At 35.4% G+C, this 19,856-nt stretch overlaps 1 protein-coding gene and 1 non-coding gene across 14 annotated transcripts in view; one reads left to right on the top strand and one right to left on the bottom strand.

Annotated features, from left to right (window-relative positions):
• PAM (peptidylglycine alpha-amidating monooxygenase) overlaps positions 1-19,856 on the top strand; it is a 281,181-nt gene that overhangs the window by 83,187 nt on the left and 178,138 nt on the right. The window lies entirely within an intron of this gene.
• LOC116632499 lies at positions 5,267-5,372 on the bottom strand. Its single transcript, XR_004299437.1, has one exon. It is a non-coding gene; the product is annotated as a U6 spliceosomal RNA (small nuclear RNA).

Raw genomic sequence — 19,856 nt, 5'->3', positions numbered from 1 at the left:
AATTTGCTTCTAAATGTTCTAGCTAGTAATCCTATGTTCTTTAACTGGTCTTACAATGTAACTGACACTCTTGGAATGGAAAATGCAGACCCTAGACCTCTTCCTGTCTATTGGATTAGGAAATTCAGAGGCTTTAACAGAAAGTATTCTGTTCTGAGAAAGTTAACATTAGTTGCTCCTCATCTTTGTTCTTCAATGATAGTATTGTTGAAGGAATATGATGAATAAACTGAATTTAGGACACAGTGATACATAGATGCTTTTATAAGCCATTCAACCATACATGAAAAAATTTCCTTTTAATGTCCTTAATTTTTACTACTTCAAAAGAAAAGTATATTAAGAAATATTTTCAGTTTAAGCATATCGCCTGGTACTTAAAAACTTTCTGAGCCAGTTAGTTTTAGTGTAAAAGGAATAAAGGTCAAGAAGTGTTCTATTCTTCTCTTTCCTATCCTCTATCAACAAGCCATCTGTTATTTCCCCGGGAGGACAATACAGGTATATTGAGACATTATGATCCTTGGAAAATAAACCAAGATAAGATCTTAGTAAACTTGTTTTATAACACATTCCTGATCATATTCTAATGTTTTTATTCCCCTTTATTGTTAATTATATCCTAACATGAATAATGACTGAACATTGTAGACAAATATTATTACTTTTAGAAAATGCTTGTAAATTGAAATATCCCAAGTCTGTTTTGTGACGCAAACTTTCTTTAATAGATAGGATTCCAATGGACTATAAAATATAAACTACAGTACCTTTTGAAGGTCACTGTGAGTTTAATATAAACACTACCCTGTACTACATTGAATAATTTAGATATTAGAAAGCAAGTATTATTGTAAAGCAAAACTTTACTTGATATTTGTTGTAATTTTTTTCCTTTGAAATTATGCTCAGCTTTTTCTAAGTTGTTCTATTCATTTCCCTTTCATCTTCGATGTACTGCACTGTCTATGCCTTTACCTTGTCTTGATGGCGTCTGATCATAAGCTTGAATATCTATTGTGTCTGTGCTGTAGAAACTCCGGGGTACACCCTATGGAATACTGACTTGGACATCAGAGTCCTGATTTAGTACCTGCTCTCTGACTGCCTAGTGTAAGTTACTTAGCCATTCTGAGCCTCAGTTTTCCCATCTGTAAGATGGGGCTGGTAATATACATCCAGGGCAGTGGTGAGGGTTACATGAGATTGAATCGTATCTAACAGTGTGTGGCATATAGAAGGTGTTTCCTAGTTCACTAAGTTTGGTTTCCTAGGTCATTGCAGGCAGAAATGGAAATGCAGATGGCTGGGTTTCGGTTTGGGTTTGGACAGCTCTATGAATGCATGCTGACTGCAGCTGAGGCCTTGATATTTATCATTGGTTATTTATTTGTTTGCTTTTTTATTAAAAAAAGAAGAAGAAGAAGAATGAAGCTGTGTAATCTCCAAGGTAGTGTAATATGGCTCTTAGCTGAAAACATATATGACTTAATCAACTACACTTGCAGATGAGAAGTTCCTACCTCACTGGGTTATTTTCAAGACTCAAAGATATATAACAATTCAAAGAGCTTAGCGCATGCTAAGTACTCAGTAGTAATTAGCTATTACTAATAAAGATGTGACTCTTATGATAGAGGCTGGGTATTCTGAATTTTGGCTCAAAGTCATATGTATAAAACATTTTCTGGGTACTCCAATGTAGGCTACTCTTTATTTATTTCATTTTTTTTTTTTTTAAGATTTTATTTATTTGACAGAGCACAAGCAGAGAGAGAGAGAGAGAGAGAGAGAGAGAAGCAGGCTCCCTGCTGAGCAAGGAGCCCGATGTGGGACTCCATCCCAGGACCCTGGGATCATGACCCAGGCCGAAGGCAGCCGCTTAACCGACTGAGCCACCCAGGCGTCCCTATTTATTTCATTTTTTAAAGCTAAGCTTTTAGTGATTATAATTAACGATTAAAGTTGCTAAATTTTGAGAACATGTTTGAGAATATATTCATTTAAACAAGCAATCCCTTTTGGATTTTTTACATGTAGTCTTTAAATAAAAGAGCCAAAAATTAGCAGATAGGAGCTTTTTGTTTTTAGAAATAATTCTGAATATATCTTATATTTTATCCAAATGTATACAGATTGTCCATGTGTATATTACCTTTAGAAATCTCAGAATCTAGAAAGAATTTTCTTAGTTCTTCTTTCTGGGCCCTGGCCTTATATCATCTCAGTAGTGCGCTGGTCTAATAACATATATAGGGTTCTTTCAGTCTGCTGGTAAATATTTGCCTGTAACCCAGGCTTATGTCCAGCTGGCATACACTCATCTTCTACTAATTAAAAATACTGTACATAGCAAATTAAGCATTTTTGCTTTGAAAAAAATGGAGGGCCAACAGGAGTCTCACAGTTTTATAGGAATAATACTCATCAGTTGGTAGACTTTTTTTTTTTTTAAGATTTTATTTATTTATTTGACAGAGAGGCAGGTAGAGAGGGAACACAAGCAGGGGGAGTGGGAGAGGGAGAAGCAGGCTTCCCGGCTGAGCAGGGAGCCCGAAGCGGGACTCGATCCCAGGACCCTGGGATCATGACCTCAGCCGAAGACAGACGCTTAACAACTGAGCCACCCAGGTGCCCCAGTTGGTAGACTTCTGACTCTGCTCTTTTTGGTAATCTGAGTGTCAGGGTCACAAGGTAACTCAGAAGCCAACTCTCTCAATTTATAGTTCAGAATATGAAGTTCAGTGTAGTTAAGGTACCAGCCTAGGGATGGATAAGTTTCAACTTCCGTGTCAGCTCTGGTCAGTTGGGATTTTGGCTGCTTGGAGGCCAAAGATTTGACATTCTTCATTTAGATCAAGGTCACACAGATAGTTTGTGGCAGAGCCTGGACTAGAATCTAGTTCTTTTGGTTTTTAATCTCATTTTCATTTCTCCTGGTCATTTTATTATAAAACTCATGGAAACCTTTATATTGAATACATTTTTATAACCTTGTAATCCATTATGTAGGCATAAAAAGTTAAGATTCTGACATTTTTATTATATGCAAAGGAAGTGAACATTATCTTGTTAAAAATACCATGCTTATTATTCAATTTTGAAAATGCAGACAAGATGTATGAAAGAGAAATGTAGCTTAATATGCATATCTTTAAAGTGTGACCCTTTTGTTACTGCACTCTGTTTTACAAAAAGTATGCCATCAGCTTTTTTAAGGACACATTTCAACATGGATTAAATCTTTAGGGAATTAGCTTGAATTATTTTTAGGTAATTGCCAAAACATGCATATATCTGTATGTGTGTAGAAATATATTATTAATAGCTAAAAGTAATTGTGATGATATGAATAATATGACTATATTTCATACAGTTTTTAAGTCTGGTGGGTGTAGTTTGTGTTTTTCTCTGGGTAACATTGTTAGCACACAGTAAATATCTAACAATATGGTAACTCTTTCCCCATTTAGTATTTAACCAGAAAAAATTTACTGCTATGCTAATATGATACCATTCTTAAATTATGTTATGATGCTAAGTGAAATTCAGGCATTTTGTTATAACACTGTCATTTTTTATAGGAACTAATCTGTCTCTCTTCCTCTTTCTCTTTCTTCTTCTTATACACACTTCTTCCAGTCATTCACTTTTCCTATGACATGCTCTGTGTTTTCATCTTACTGCCTTAGTCACCAGTGGTTCTATATTCCCTTGAAACCCAGCTTTAAAGACAGTCTCAGGGCTGTCCACTAGTTCTTTATAACCTGGAAAATTTATAGATGTCCAAATTTAACCATGATTATAACTTAGGGAACTTTTCTCTGTCTTGATAATTGAGCCCTCCTTTATCTGGCAGTGTACTGATTATTTGGGGATAGACAGTAATTCCTCTTAACAAGAAGACTAACATATTATTGGAGCTAGTATGGTTTTAAGGCAGGCCTGACATTGACCCGTGCCCATAGCTAGGGCAAGGCCAAGCTAGTCTAGTACAGTTTCAGGGGCTTGCACGTCCACTTCCTCCCAAATATTATCCTCCTTTTCTCTTATTCTTACATACTGCTCTTTATCCTGTAATTAGATATACAGCTTCTTTGCAAGAGGTTAGAGGGATAAGTTGTGGGGAACTCATTCACATGAAAATATATGAACCACACAGCTGCGTACGTAATCAACTCTAGACCAACGGGAGGCAGAGCTCAGTAACAAGAAGCACAAGCTTTTGAGTCAGACAGCCCTGGGATTAAGTCTTTTCTTTCTTCTGAGACATTCTGTCACTTCGAACAGGTTAAAGTTCGTCGCTTCACTCAAATCGCTGTTTCCTCACAGTGTAAAATAAGGATGATAATGTTTCATTGACTGTATTATTAGAAAATGAATATATGAGAAGCTGAGGCTCCTACAGGCAAATTTTGCGGGGATCATATCTTTGCCAGGAGTCCTTCCTGTTGACTTCTCTTGGTTGGGGAAATGAAGAGGCCCTGTTGGTGCTTACAGCTCTGCTTTCTATTATTTAGAAACATTTTTTGCTTGTTTTTCTTTGATGATGTTATAAATGGATTCATCCTTGTTAAATTGAGTATTTCTTACTCGAGGATTTCTGCCCTCAAGCATCTCTCATGTAGAAACAATATGGACATACAAGAAACAGTTATAGTACAAAGCTTGTTATATAAAGGTCATCCGTGTTATAGGATGTTAGGGAAGGGAAAGAACACACCGTGGGGGTCAAACACCATATGAAGGATAACTCCACTTTTCTGTTTGATGTGGCCATTGAGATAAATGACATAAAAGTATGTTTGATACCAGGACTCAATAAGGTTAGTCCTGTAAAAATCATAACTTTGTCAGATCTTTTTGCAAGACTTGGTTTCGTAGAAGAAATGAGCATTTCTTTTAAAAGTACTTAATTCTTTTGCTATCAGTACTTGAAAGGTAGCTTGGTATCTTCACATTCCAGTGAGTGGAGCCTAGAATTAACAGGGTGAAGGGTACTGGCTTCCCCACACCTGTCCCCAAGGGCTCACATCTTCTGAGAACACATCCTACACATTAAATTTGTGATTATCCAAGAAGCCATTAGAGAGTAATGGCTGAAATACAAACTTTATCATGTGTTCTTTAATTCTACATTGACTAAGTAAGTAAAAGGTTTTATGAATGTGTTGGAACTCTCCTGAGTTTAATGTCAATTAGTTTATTTTGTTTTGGATGATTTTTAAAAATCTCACTTTTGTTCCTCATTTTTTTGTTGTTGTTCATTTTTGTATAATCTTTTCCCATTCTTTTTGGCCCCTTGCACAAGGGCCATGCTGCTCTTCTCTGTATCACTCCAATATTAGCGTATGTGCTGCTGAAGCGAGTACCTCTTCTTTTTGGAACATTTAGCTTGAACCTTAGTTCAGAAGAGTTTGTTATAATACCGTAATGGTTTACAGGTAGCTCAAACATGTATATGTGTGAAAGTTGCATATCTGTTAACAAATATTTACTGAGGTCTTGCTATGTGCCAGGCACTGTGCTAAGTATTGGGGGTATAACAGTGAAAGCATACAAAAATCTCTGCTCTCATAGAGCTTACAGTCAGAAATTAAACAAAGTAATAAGTAAAATAGGTCATATTGTAATGAGACTGAATACTTTGGAGTAGTAAAGGGTGATGGGTGATCCCAGGAACATGGGGAAGTTTGCAATTCTAAATATCAAGGTTAATGAAGACCTCACTGAGAAGGTGGCAATTGAGTGAGCACAGACCTGAACTGAGCAAGAGAGGAAACCACACGGATACATACGTGGTGTGAGAATATTCTAGGCAGAGGAAACAGCAAGTGGGAGCATGCTTGTGTAAAGAACAGCAAGAAGGCCAGTGTGCCTGGAGGACAGGGAGCAGGGGAAAGGGTGGAGGGAGGAGAGACCCATGAGGAAGGCTGGGGTGTGGAGAGTTTGCCTCTGTAGGGCCTGGCGTGCCAGGGTGATGACTCTCACTTTTAATCTGACCCAAATGAGAGGGGTGTTAAGCAGCGAGATATGAGCTGCTTTACCAAAGGCTTACTTTGATTGCTGTGCATTGAGAACAGATTATAAGGTGGCAAGGGCAAAAGCAGGGAGCTGAGCTGGGAGACAATTACAATAACCCGGGCATGAGAACATGAGAAGATGGTATCTAACTACTTATGTGCCTTCAGCGCTGCCTATATTGTATACAGAGACCAGTGCAAAGGGACCATTTCTGTTATTTTTTTAGTCTCGGCGTTTTTCCCCTTGTGGTTCCAATCTTACATGAAAGGGAACAAGAAATCAATGACATCCTTCACATTGTTTCAGTCAGTACTGTCATAATATGAATCTTGTGTGTGTATGTGTGTGTGTGTGTAGCATTTTTTATAATTTCCACAGTGTTTTTATTTATATTGCCTCATCTCGCTTTCACTGTTTAAAGGATGGCAGTCCCGAGGTTTATAGGACATGGCTAGAGTCATGCAGCTCCTTCCTTCTCTTTTCAGGAGTGTGCACATTGGCTTCTGTGACTATGTATAAGCTAAGTATTAACTGATAACCATCTATTCATGGTTATGAATCCCAAGATGGGATTTGGGTACACTTAAAGAAATTTACTCAGCTGCCGACTCATTAAAGAGTGTATCTATCATTGGTGGTGGCTGGGTTGTCAGGCAGAAAAAACTTCCTTGTTATTGGAATTGAGGCTGTAAATTGTTCAGGGGAGATTCTTCATCAAACAAGAACATGCATAATTTTCTCCTTTTAAGTTCACCATTTCTTTTTGCAAGATTCACATTTCTAAAGATGAAGTAGATAGAAGTGTACTGGAACTGGAAGACGCCCCCCCCCCCCCCGCCCCCGGAACAGGGGGAATTATAATACCAAAAGATACTTAATTTTTGCTGATCAGTAATACTAGGTACAGTGTTGCCTTGTGTATGTCAAAATATTTCAGGTAAAGATGGTTTTCATATATGGAATTTAAATAACAAGGCCTGTGACATTTTACATTTAACCTACCAGATACATTGAATACAATTAAAATATTCAAGTTAATGTCAAAGAAAATAACATAAATAACGTTTATCTGTGATTTAATTTAAATTTAAAATATATTTTAAGTGTTTCAGAGAAAGGATGAGGGAATTGTAGAATTTGTTTTATGTTACAGTAGGTTGAGAAAGCAGAGAGTGTATTTTGTGTGATATAACAGCTTTTGCCAGATTTGAATGAAAAAAATCTGAATGGGAAAATATACCTTTGTAGTCAAAGGGAATATATCACTTGAATTGTGTTCCTGAATTGCCATTTGTCTAGGAGATTGAATTTTTGAACATAACAGCAGTAAAATGCAAAAAGGGCAGATTAATATAGTGATGACTGAAAAAAACTTAAGTGCTCAGGGTAGGAATTTGAACTTATGGTTCACACAATAGTATTCCATTTCTTTCTGGCAAATATGATTATTGAAAAGATTAATATTTTATGTTGAAAAAGCCACTTATTTGAATAAGCTCTCAATTATACTATTCCCCATTACAGATGTATTTTTTTTCACTTTTCACTTGAAATAGCAATATGTGTAAAATGCAGTTGATGTTCTGGCTTTCAATCTGACAAGCTCTTGCAGTACATGATAGGTATAGCCTTTTCAGAATGTTCTTTTTGAACTTTTTGATGGGTGATGGTTTCTGGATTAGCTTTCTGGATTAGCCTAGGGGTTGGTGCCATGGGTAACATCTGAGACGGTGGTTCATTATTCTCTAATCCTGTTTTCTGTGTGGACCACTCTTCACATCATTCTTCATCTCCCTTTTTACTTCTCTCTTCTTACTGATTTAATTCCTCTGTTCAACAATATTATCGAGTGCCTAGTACATGCCAGGCATTATTCTAGGGGCTGGAAATACAGCTCCTTGCTCTCTTGAAATGTACCATCTTGTGAAAAAGGTGAACAAGAAACAACTGAAATGAGTGAAACCATTTACTATGAATACACCCGAACAGCAAATAGTGAGAGAGCAGTGTATGCCTGTGGTGGGGGGTGAAGACCACTCACTTCATGATGAAAGATGGAGCTGTTTCTTCCTTCTTGTGCCTTTTTCCCTTGATCCTGTCCCTGATGCCTAGTAGCCTGGCTGCACTCACAACTTTCATGTACCCAGAGTTGAGCCAATGCCACATTCTACCTCTTCCTCCACTCACGGATCTGCCAGATGCTGATGGACTGTCATTCCCTAATGTGCTTTTACTTTCTTACTTCCTATTAAGAATTCACTAATTATTACATATTTTAGAAGGCTTTCCCGATCTTTCCATCACCTCCTCGCTTCATCCTCTTAGTATCACACATGTTGTATTTGCTGTTCTTATAGACCTTCTCACGTTGCCTTGTAAGGTTTGTCTTCCATCCGTGTATTATCACCCCTGACTGCCGCAGTGAAAGCCAGGACAGCATGACTTCTGTTTATCTTTGTTTTCCCAGAGGCTAACGCAGTGTCTGAAGGAAATAAGTTTCAATAACTTATGTTGTACTTTTTTACCCAAATTAATGAATTGTTTAATCTTACAGTACTTGCTCTTAGAATAATTTCAAGCCACAAATATACTTCTCTTCTAAGATGTAACTGATTAAATGAAAGCATAAAATGTAATATATTAGGGGATTAATTTAAGAAACTAAATGCATTCTTGTCAATTAAATAAATGTAAAAGGTACATTAATAACTAGTTGCCTCTGTTTCACTATTTATATTTTTCACAGCTGAAGAGAGAAGGATTCTGAACCACACTAAAATTAATTAGAAGAAACCTAAGAGGCATATAGAAAAACAACATAATTATATATGTGGTTTTATATATGCACTGGAAAGTGAAATTAGATAAGTCATTTGAAGAGCTGTATGATTCATTATAATGCAATCCATTATGTAGCTCACCTTAAATTATAGCGTAACACTGAAAAAAATGCCATGGCCTAAAGAAATATTTTATGTGAGTGGTGTCATCATGCATTTACAGGAATGAGTATCCATTTTTGTAACTTTTCAAGGGAAAATATTTAAACATTTTAAAAACAAGATTACATTTAGAATATTTAGTCACACATGTTTTTATTTGTTTGCCCACTCCTAAAATGGAAAGAAATTGATTTTATCAAGTTCATTCTGTTTTTATTTGTTTGCCCACTCCTAAAATGGAAAGAAACTGATTTTATCAAGTTCATTCTTAAGGTTTTAAAATTGTTTGCCATCCTTTCCAATAGTTAAAAAAATAAATAAATGAGTAAGTATCATCAATTTACAGATTAGTGGTCATTGACTTTAAACATCACGACATTTTTGTATTTTGGTACAGCCTTTTTAAGTCTACATATGTTTTGACCATCTTTAGTCCTACCAGTTCTAAAGAATGGTTATTAAGTTCTTTAGACACGAATTACTGCTACCCAAAGGGGAAGAATATAAACAACATAAATACTTAAGATTTTTTTTTTTAAATAGCTACATTTAAAGATACTTTTATGTTGTTCCTTCTAAAATACCAGTTAGTAGATAGTAAAATGATAAATTCAGTTGAATATAATGGAGAGAAGGGAAGAAGAAATGTGACCATGATTTAATAGTTTCTTAACTTTTGTTTTCTTCCTGTGTGGCAGAGAAGCTTATGTAAACTCATTAAGTTTTAGTTGAATGATAATTCTTATTATTTATAAGAGAAATGTAGCATCATTGTAATTATACTTTCAAGGTGGATGTTTGCTTTTGTTTTAATTTATTGTGAGTTCAAAGGGAAGGGTTGTTTCATAATGCGTTTCTGTCCATGATCAGCAAATAAAAATAGGAAGAAAATAATTGCAGCCTCTGCTTCATATACTAATCTGTTAGGATAACACATATGTCATGAATATTCTTAATTCTTGATTAAAAATCTTGATTAAGATGGAAGAGTTTCTGGTTTTTCACCTTTAAATATTCTTTAATGTAGAGAGCCGACAGTGATGGATGCACTAATATGTAATAAATACAGAATCAGAGGTCTGGAATGATCTTTGAAATATCACCTCCAACTCCCTGAATCTCAGAAGTAGTACACCAAAGTATTTGAACTCCTAAAGATCTTTAAAGAAAATTTTATTAGTTTTTTTACTGTGATATATATCATACATACAGATGCATGCATAAAGCTTAGACAGTTTGGGGAACAGCCATAAATTCCTATGGGACCACCACCCAGGTCAAGAAATAGAACATTACTCTTCCCCCAGAAGTCCTCTCTATATGAAGTTGCATTTACTTTCTATCAAAACCGGTTCTAGTTTTCAAAATTTGTGTTCAAAGATTACACGTAGAAACACTGCTTCTCCCCCTCCCCCTCCCCCTCCAAAGTTTCAGAAATTCATTACTGGAAAGAGTTAAACTCCACAGACACCCTGTCTAGGCCAGAAGTATTTCTATTTCTGGTACTTTTGAAATGCATTTAGTGGCTGAAAATAAAAGTGTATCACATGCGTAACTTGTGCCAGGTGATGTGTTTGTGGAACTAGCTGTGGGGAGCCTCCTTCTGTCTGTCTTTAAAAATGCAGAGGCTTAAGATGATGAAACGTTATTAGAGGTTTGGGTGGATGGGATTGAGAAGAGATTCTTGGGTTGACACCGATTAAATCCATCTTTCATGATGATATGACAAATCCAGTAGTACTACAACCAGATGAAATAGCAGGATAGAAGGTGGCTACCAGAATGCAATTTTCAATTAAGACATCAGACAAATGATTTCACAGTAATATAATCAAGTTTTTCGGAAGAAAAAAAAAATGTGTACTGCCATTGTTGACTAGACACTACATCTTTAAATACACACCTCAATGCTCTGCCCATAAAAATGTTGCTTTTTTTCATTTTGATAGGTACAGCATTATGTCCAAACTTATTTCTTATGCCACTTTCTTATATTGGGGCCATTTGTTTGGTTTTGTTTTACTGTATTTTAGATTATTAATCAGTGAGCAGATACTTTATTACCATTAAAAGGAATTATAAATATCATTGAAATGGTGCTGGTGTTGAAGGAGCAGATGGGTGCTGATTTTTCAGTTTTCGGTTTTTGTTTTTTAATATTTCCCCCTGGGATAGCTGTTGGCAAAGTATAACAACCTGCAGTCAGATTACTGCAACAGAAAGAAAAAAGGAAGGAAAAGTAAATTAACCATATGTAGTCTACATAGGTTTTTTCTAAAAAGAGAAAAAACCCCACACCTTTAAATATAGATGTTTGTTATAATTAAAGAGTATAAAAAATACTTTTATCAGATTTAATATTACATCTATCCCAGTTCATTCTTTGTTTTCATTTCCCCTTGCCCTCCTGTTTACTTCTCTGCTCTGTAGCAGATCGGCTTCGTACTCACTGTCGCCAGTGCAGAGCTGCCATCAGCCAGAGATGTGACAGTTCACAAAGAGAGATGTTTTGGCATTCCAGGACATAGAGGACATTAAATTTGGTGTGAGACAGAACAGGTCTTCTTTATTTTGACCTATAAAACATAGATGCTATTGTAAAAAATATCACTACACAAAATATCTTCAGCTAGTAACTCTGGACTATATCAATCTTCAAGGTCCTCACTGTATTTTATTACTGTATTTTTTGCCTCCTCCTCTTTTTATTTTGGAAGGAAAACCAGAGGGATTCACTGTACTAATATATCAATTTTGAAGCAACTTGTCTGGCTTCAGAGGTATCTCTGAATGGAGTGTTCCAGTTTCTTGTTGGAGGATATTCTTTAACATGTTAAAGGATCACAGGTTTTATTATCACTAGGTGGGGTAAAGAGCAAGAACTAATCAATATTCTTTCTTAGGTCTGTCCCCGGGTGTCTTACAACCCTATCTGTTTCCTGTTTCTCCTTTACTTCTTCTGCTTGAGAGATTTTCTAGTTAGTCTCTCACATCTCATACACAGTCCATTAGTATATCCCACTTTCTCTACCTTTAAAATACACTCAGAATCCAACCACGTGTTACCTCAGCTGCTACCATGTTGGATTGAGCTACTGGGATTAGACAGAAAAAGATAAAATGATATAAAATCTTAAAATCTTATAAAAATAATAACAATGTAGTGATTTTTAATAATATAAATCTATAATGATTTCATAAATTAAATTAATGAAATAAATTTATAACTAAATTTATAATAATATATAATAAGAATATACTTTCCTTGCTTTATATATTTGCTTCCCCATTCTCCCCCCGAGTCCAATCTCAATAAAGGAGCCAGAATGATTGGTTTGAAATGTAAGTCCAATCTTGCCATTCTTCTCAGACTCTGCAGTGACTCCATTTGACCACAAGCCGTAGTCCTTATAGTGACCCACAGAGCTCTATTGATCCAATCGCCATTACCTGCCTGAGCTGCTCCACTGACTTGATTCAAGCACATTTGCCTCCTTGTGGCTGCTTACCTCTAGCTCTTTCTTCTATCTGGAGACATCCACAGGTAGCCACTGTGCTCATTCCCGACCACCTATGAGTCTTGGTCAAGTGTCACCTTTATAGTCTCACAATTTACCGCTCACCTTACCCCAACATTCTCACTCTCTATTATTCTGCTTTCCTTTTTCTTTTTCAATGATGATAATCACCTTCTAACACATAATATTATTAACTTATTATATGTTTATTGTCCATTTTCCTGCTAGAATGTAAGCTGCATGGGGTCTGGAATCTTCATTTTGTCAATGGTGTATTTTAAGCACTTAGAAATTATTTATTGAATAAATGAATAAATATTTATAAGATAAATAATTGGCATAGCCCCTACTGGTTCTTTTCGCATTTCTTCATTCCAGAATCTCACAGCTTCCCTTATCTGTAATTAGACAAATAGGTGGCATCAGCATGAGTCTCTTAGATGCAACATCCCAAACCAAATATTAGAACCAAAATTTTAAAAGGAAAGCGAATTTCAAATATAAATATCTTTTGATTATTTTTAAGTGATCATAACATCCTTATTTCTGTCTCTCTCAAAAACATCTATAAACTTTCTCTATCTCTTTTGGTTCCAAAAAGGAGTTACTATGGAAAAGGAGACATTTTCAGTATAGATTTAATATCTTTCTTCATAGCCATGTGACTCTAAGGGTAATTCAGTTCTCCATTAACTTACAGATGGGAGTGAGGGATGAGAATCTTGAAATAAATGCAGAATAGGATCAGATAAGAAAATTATAGTCTTCTTCTCTTGGTCCATTTAGGCTGTTATAACAAAATACCATAGACTGGGTGCTTATAAACAACAGAAAGTTACTTCTCAGAGTTCTACAGGCTGGGAAGTCCAACATCAAGCAGATTTAGTGTCTGGTGAGAACCTGCTTCCTGATTCACAGATGACCATCTTCATATTGCTTCCTCACATGGAAGGGACAGAAGAGCTTTCCAGTGTTTCTCAGAAGGACGCTGTGCCCTCATCATCTAGCACCACTACCTAATCATCTATCAAAGGTCCCACCTCCTAGTGTCATCACATTGGGGGTTAGGAGTTCAAACATAAGAATTTTGAGGAGGGACACAAACTTTCAGTCTAGAGCACCTCTCTATTCCCAGATTTAGAAATAAAGTTATATCAGGATTAAAAGAGGAAAGTTTTTAGGAGGAAGTTTGGCATTAAAATCCACCAAAATATCAAAAATTCATTTCTGGCAATATTTAAAAAAAAACCCCACTCTACATATCATGGCCTAGTTGAAAAGCATGATTGTTTAGGTCATTATATTTAAATATTTTGAGTGAACTTACATGATAACATTTGAAGACAGTATGGGTTCTGAATGAAAGAGTAAAGATCTCATATAAATTAATGAAAAAATATAGATCCACAGAAAATGTAGTGGAAGTATGGGTTGGGTGCTAGAACTAGAAGGTAGATTAAAAATTTTACCAAACTTTGGCTGAAAATTTTTGCGAAATACTAATCAATGAAGGGAGGAATTTTTTAATTCAGTTTTACCCCTCAAGCAGATCACTGTGTCATACACTAAAAGGCTGGAAGGGACAGCAGGTACATTTGATTAGAGAATCAAAGTCCCACGCATTTGAGGTGGGTTGGAGCAAAACCAATAGAATTTAATGCAGTTGTGAGGGCTTCTGCCTTTAGTGCAAAAAATAAAAAAGTAAAACCCCAAAATCCCCCAAAACCCACAGCTGCATAATCAAAGCATGGTAAAGCTGTATAGCATAGAATGATCATTAGAATTCTAGTATTTACCAGAAAAAAAGTCTGATGTGAAGATGAACTATTTTAATGAACACTCAGGGTACAAGGACACTTCTTAGGATTTTTCACTTTCAGAAACCACGTTTTAAGAGGGACTGGGATACATGGGAACTCTTTCCAAGAATGCTGGTCAGAGTGGTAAAGGAAGGAAGAACAATGAACTATCTGGGAAATACACTGCCTAGGCACTGACAACGTATCTCATTTAATCCCCCTTAACTCTGTAAGTGGACTAATATCTCCACTGTACAGAAAATTTAGTGTTGCTCTCTTTACTAAATCGAAATTATCAGTGAAACTCTCAAATGGGCACAATCTTGGGAAAATATTTCAACAGAACTAACTGAAGAAGAAATAAAAGATTGAGAAGTTCTATAACCATTAAAGGGATTCAATCACTTGTTAAAAACTTATTTACAAAAAAATCTCAAAAGGCTGAAACATTTTTACAGGAAAGTTCTATGAACAATTTCAAGCATGTACAAACTGAACAAAATATTGAGTCCAGAAGAATGTTTTATTCCCAAGTCATTTTATAAGGCTTGGATAATCTTTATGTCAAAACCAGAGAAGGGAGTATGATAAGAGAAGATTAAAGGTAAATCTTACTTGTAAAATTAGATGTAAAAATCCTCAATGAGATCATGAAAACTGAACCCAGCCACATATTTAAAACATGTATCAATGACCAAAGATATTTTATCCAACAAGTTAAAGAGTGGCTTGGCATCAGAAAATTTATTAAGGTAATTCCCCACATTAATAGATTAAGGGAAAAAAAAACCCATTATTTTCTTAATTATTTCACAAAAAATGTTTGATAAAATACAGTGTCCTATTGTAATAAAAACTCTTAGCAAACTAGAAATAGAAAGTCATTATTCCTGACTGGGTAAAGGGAGTCTGCCAAGAACCACAGCAAATGTCACACTTGATGCTGAAACATGAGAAGTGTTCCCTTTACATGAGAAATGAGACATGTCTACTCTCACTGCTTCTGTTCACTGTTGTACTAGATGGCCTGACCAGAGCAGTAAAACAAGAGAAATGAACATTCAAATATCATATACATATATAAATTAAAATTAATATATCTATATGTTATATATAATTTTATAGTTAGGTTAGTATATATTAAAACTAGTATACAGTCTTTTCTTTGAAACACCACTGACCCAAACTATTTTTAAATGATGCATAAAAGGAAGAAAATTAGATTATCTTTATTTGTTGTGTATGGGTTTTACAAATATATTCTTTGTTTCTATTCAGAAGTGTTGATATTAATGGAAAAAACATGGGCAAGACAAAGTCTAAAGAATGATTATTTTGTATTGGAAACTTTGACATAAAATTCTGTAATTAATATGTATTGGCTTAGATATGGTGTATTTCTGTAACAATGTTAATTTAAAGAGAAATTTCTGTACAAAAGTAGTTTAATATAGTGGGTCCCACAGACTTTAATCTTACTGGGCAGTCGTGGTATATAATTTGGGAGTGGCTTCAGCTGCATATAACAAAACAAATGAAAATATTTTCAATAAGAAAGAAGTTAATTTCTTTCACAAAGGAAAGAGATTTATCTGTTTTGGAGATAAGGTGGTCTGGCTTTTCCATATATACATCAGGAACCCAGACTCCTTCCAGGCTACCACTCCTACATCTTTAGGTATAACCCTTGTCCTAATAGTTCAGAACAGCTGTTAAACCTCCAGCCATCACATGCCCCCTTTAGCCAGCAGGATAGAAAAAAGGGCAAAGAAGGGCACACAAATAATATTTTGGCTTTACCTATCCACAGTTGAGTTTGAGGCATGTTATCCTATATTTGAGCAGCAACATAACCAGGTAAAAATTAAGGTTCTTGTGATGAAGGAGGAAGGGGAAAAAGGGATATTGTAAGCCTAGTGGTCCCTGTTACAGGTGGCTATTTCACTTCATAATAAAGCTGATTTAATTATTGAAAAACTAAAGGAGACATACACTTTACTTAATTTTACCTTGTCCCTTTCAGTGTAGGAATAAGTGTGTCATTGAGCTTTTTTTTTTTTTAAGACAGTTTTGCATTGTGAATAATAAACAAACTTATATAGAAACAAGAAATAACACACATAATAAGCTTCATTAAAATTCAGTTATTTGGAGTGAAATTACCTAATTCTTTCAGGCAACGCATGCTAAAAATTCTGCTTAGCATAATTGCTGGGTTAATACTATCTCTTTTTCCAGATTAAATATTTTTGATTCACATTTATTACGGCAGTTGTCCTCTGCACTTGGAGTAATAGCACACTGTTTGTTTATATATTCTAGGACCCAGAATCAAGTTTTGTTTTTTCTACCATTTCCACCTGCTCACTCTCAAACTGTTACAAACACACACAACTCAGAGACTGTTGTTTCTGTACTTTGTAGTGCAAGCATCATTATTTCCTCTTTATTTAAAAAAAAATTCAAAACTAAGTAGTCATCAGAACATGTGCAGTCTGTATTTTCTGTCCTTTAAAGGTCATGGCAGTTTTTCTCTGTGTACATAAAGACTTAAAGAACTTTAAAGGCTAAAAGAGGTAGGTGTCAATTTTAGTGCTTCAAGTAAATTTAGAGAGCATTCCCAAGTATTTCTCTCAACTGGCATTTCCTGATTTTACCGAGGGGCAAAAATGAACATTTGCAAAACTATAGAGCACTCCCTAAAAATATTTATAAATTTGGTCATAATCAAAATCTCACTAGAACTGTTATTTTGAACTTGAAAAATATAGATTCATTAATTTGTCTTAAAAAATTAGCTGGAGATAATAGTAGCCAGCAAAATATTGACAAAGAAGTCAAGGGGAACTTTAACTGTCAGATGTCAGAAGGAACTTATTATTAAGTTAAAATCTGACCAAAAAAAAAAAAAAGTAGTTAAAACAATGAAACAGAATAAACATCTGGAAGGTTAGCTTAAATATATATAGGTACAAATATGTGTCTAGACTTTCTAGATAGGATTTAATATGGCCATACACAAAATCGGCTAATTATGAAAAATAAAAGTTGATTCCTCTGCATGTCATACACAAAAATATATTTCAATTGGATTCAAAGTTACTGACAAAAATGAAAGCATGATTCAGCTAATCTCAGGAAGGGCTTAAAAATGAGAGAAAAACACAAAGGAAAAATATTGATCATTTGATTTCACAAAATATAACCTAAATTTATGTATATGTATATCACATGTATGTAAGTGCATAGAACAGAGATTGAAGAATACACAGAAAATTGTTAATAGAAGTTACTTTATTTATGGAAATGGAATTGATAATAGGGTGTCATGTGAGGTAGTACAGTTTACTCCAATACTGCTATGTTTCTCTTTTTTAAAAATTTTTAAAGTTTAAATTCAATTAATTAACATATATGTATTATTAGTTTAAGAGGTAGAGGTCAGTGATTCATCAGTCTTACATAATACCTAGTGCTCATTACATCACGTGCCCTCGTTAATGTCCATCACCCAGTTACCCCATCCCCCCAGGCCCCTCCCCTCCAGCAACCCTCAGTTTGTTTCCTGATTAAGAGTCTCTTATGGTTTGTCTCCCTCTCTGATTTCATCTTGTTTTATTTGTCCCTCCCTTCTCCTATGATCCTGTTTTATTTCTTTTTTTTTTTTAAAGATTTTTTATTTATTTATTTGAGAGAAAGAGAATGAGAGAGAGCAAGCACATGAGAGGGGGGAGGGTCAGAGGGAGAAGCAGACTCCCTGCCGAGCAGGGAGCCCGACGCGGGACTCGATCCCGGGACTCCAGGATCATGACCTGAGCCGAAGGCAGTCGCTTAACGAACTGAGCCACCCAGGCGCCCTGATCCTGTTTTATTTCTTAAATTGCACTATGAGATCATAAGATGATTGTCTTTCTCTGATTGACTTATTTCACTTAGTATAATTTAACCCTCTGGTTTCATCCACATTGTTGCAAATGGCAAGATTTTTTTTTTTTTTGATGGCTCAGTAGTATTCCATCTGATATATATATATATATATATATATATATATATATACACACACACACACATACACCACATCTTCTTTATCCATTCATCTGTTGATGGACATCTGGGCATTTCCATAGTTTGGCTATTGTGAACATTGCTGCTATGAACACTGGGGTGCAGGTGCCCCTTCAGATCACTACATTTGTATCTTTGGGGTAAATGCCCAGTAATGCAATTGCTAGGTCATAGGGTAGCTCTATTTTCAACTTTTGAGGAACATCCATACTGTTATGTTTCTCTTTAAGTTTATTTATTTTTTTTTTAGTGATCTCTACACCCAACATGGGGCTTGAACTCACAACCCAGAGATCAAGAGTCACATGCTCCTCTTACTGAGCCAGCCAAGCACTCCTATGTTGTTTTAAGTCTTTTTTTTTGAAAAAAGATTTATTTATTTACTTATTTGAGGGGTGGGGAGGAGCAGAGGATGAGAGAATCTTGAGCAGACTCCACTTGAGCTCATCTCAGGGCTAGATCTCATGACCCTGAGATCAGGACCTGAGCTGAAACCAAGAGTCAGACAGTTAACCAACTGTGCCACCCAGGTGTCCCTGTGTCTTAAAAAAAATAGCAGTGGAATGAATTATTGCATTATTTATTAACTCAAAACAATTATGAATGTGAGAAAAAGCAAACAATTTTTTCCTTTTTTTTTTTTTTTTTTTAAGTTGAGTGTAGTCAACTCACATTGTTACATTAGTTTCAGGTGTACCACATAGTGATTGGACAAGTCTGTATGTTATGCTCTGCTCACCACAAGGGCAGCTGTATCTGTCACCATACAATGCTATTAGAATATCATTAACTATATTCCTTATGTGTTGCCTTTTATTCCTGTGTCTTACTCATTCCAAAACTAGAAGCCTGTATCTCCCATTCCCTTCACCCATTTTGCTATCCCCTAATTCTCCTCCCTTCTGTTAGCTATCAGTTTGTTCTGTGTTTCAGATCTGTTTCTGATTTTGTTTGTATATTCTTTGTTTTGTTTTTTAGATTCCACATATATGTGACATCATATGGTATTTGTCTTTCTCAGTCTGACTTATTTCACTTAGCATAATGCCCTCTAGGTCCATCCATGTTATTGCAAAAGGCATGATCTCATCCTTTTTAGGGCTGTGTAATATTCCATTATATATATACATATATGTGTATATGTATAGACACACACACACACACACACACACACACCCCACATCTTCCTTATCACTTCGTTTACTGAAGGGCCCTTATGTTATTTCCATATCTTGGCAATTGTAAATAGTGCTGCAATAAACATAGGGATGCATATAGCCTTTCAAAATAGGGTTTTTGTTTTCTTTGGTTAAATACCCAATAGTGAAATTATTGGGTTATATGGTATTTCTATTTTTAATTTTTTGAGGAACCTCTGTACTGTTTTTCACAGTGGCCATACCAATTTACATTTCCATCAACAGTGTATAAGGATTCCTTTTTTCCCACATCCTCACCAACACTTGTTATTTCTTGTGTTTTTGATTTTAGCCATTCTGACAGGTGTA

The sequence above is a fragment of the Phoca vitulina genome, unplaced genomic scaffold (genome assembly GCF_004348235.1).
Source record: "Phoca vitulina isolate PV1807 unplaced genomic scaffold, GSC_HSeal_1.0 scaffold6, whole genome shotgun sequence".
In the NCBI taxonomy this organism is placed as follows: domain Eukaryota; kingdom Metazoa; phylum Chordata; class Mammalia; order Carnivora; family Phocidae; genus Phoca; species Phoca vitulina.
The sequence above is the reverse complement of the archived record's forward strand: the minus strand, read 5'-3'. Positions and strand labels throughout refer to the sequence as shown.